The sequence below is a fragment of the Petaurus breviceps genome, unplaced genomic scaffold (assembly GCF_028583685.1).
Source record: "Petaurus breviceps papuanus isolate PSGF00001 unplaced genomic scaffold, PetGlider_PUasm1.0 174, whole genome shotgun sequence".
Lineage (NCBI taxonomy): Eukaryota > Metazoa > Chordata > Mammalia > Diprotodontia > Petauridae > Petaurus > Petaurus breviceps.
The window spans coordinates 8,485,257-8,486,826 of NW_027185761.1; the positions used below are offsets into that span (position 1 = coordinate 8,485,257).

At 40.2% G+C, this 1,570-nt stretch overlaps 1 pseudogene; it reads right to left on the reverse strand.

Annotated features, from left to right (window-relative positions):
• Positions 1–146, reverse strand: part of LOC138158380 (nuclear transport factor 2-like) — a 535-nt pseudogene extending 389 nt beyond the window's left edge.
• Between the last annotated feature and the right edge of the window lie 1,424 nt (positions 147–1,570).

The window sequence follows — 1,570 nt, forward strand, 5'->3', positions numbered from 1 at the left end:
TCTATCTATCTATCTATCTATCTATCTATCTATCTATCTATCTATCTATCTATCTCTCCTAATTGAATTCTGTCATTATCAAATAACTGGTAGTAATGCTGCACAAAGCTGCATGCAATCTGTTAATGAATTGACTTATCTCCCATTCTGAATCCTCACCTAGCAGCAGAAACTGACTGGCTGACACAATGGTAGCGGTGGTGGCAGCAAGTAAGCGTGGTCGGGAATCAACTATCCCCCTCCCCACTCCTACCTTCCCCCTCCCTACATTTGTTATCTCATTTGATCATCACAACAATGTAAATGTTATTGTCCTCATTTCACTGATGAGTAAACTGAGATTCAGTGGTTAAGTGACTCAATCAGGGTCAAGCTTCTGAGACAGTATTTAATTATACATCTTTCTATGTCCAACACTCTATGCACTATGCCACCTAACTCTCAATAAAAGCAATGTATCTGGTTGTTTTATCGTCAGGGAGGATGGGGGGAGTTGTTAAATACCCCTAAGTCGTAGGGGTCAATGTTAAGGGTTAGCTCTGAAGGGTCTGCCATGGGCACAAATCCAGACCAAGCACCCACTTGAGCTTGTTCCCACCCTTCTGGGCCCATTATCTCAGAATGTTGACTCTCCGCCCTCTGTTCATCATCCTTCCATGCTAGGGAGGCTTGGAACATTCTGGCCATTCCTGGAACCCTGACCACTTGATCAATACAGATAAAGTAGTAACACATGAGATAAAAAAGCAGGGAAACATCCCATGGGAGTAGCCTCCTGCAAAGTTGCAAGTTAAGTGCTTCATGTAACAAAGTATGTGAAGTTTCCCGTGAGCAAGTATAATGTAAGTGTTTCAGCTACAGTATAACCTCAGATGCTTAATTGGGATTTGATTAGCATGCAGGCAATCAACATATGAATGCTTTCAATCTCCGCCTGGCCCATATTCACTTCACACTCCTCTGATCTATCATGCCACAATGGTGCAGATATCACTAAATAATATGAGGGTCCTTGGCTCCATCTTTGTCTCAGAATGAACACAATCTGGTGGAGTACTAATTTCATTTTTAGTGATAATCATCAAGGTATAGAGAAAACAGCCATATATTATGGGGGGGGGGGGTTGAAATGAACCAATAGCAATTGCAGTGAGATAGGTTTACCATGCTTTTCATTTTCTTTTATATAGACTCTTCCTGACTTCCAATAGTGCCACCCACAGCTAATGGAAAGGATCGTTCTGGGTCAGAGTGGAGATTGTGACGAATTCTATGTAGGTCATATATTTCCACATGGGTTATCCAAATGCAAGTTTGATAGATTTCTTCATAATTTTGCCCATTTCTCCTCAAGGGAGACTTTGATTTCTTCCTAAAGGTGAACTGGAAAAGGGGCAATGATGTTGAATATTATTCTTCCTTCATAAAGAGGTTTCTGGATTAGAATTATATCTGACTGACTCCTTGTTGTTTATCTATATCTAGCGCCATTTTTAATATAGAATGGAAGAAGTTGTGAAATATTTTAGACCTTAATGACAATATACAAAATACAAAGCTTCTGTTTGCA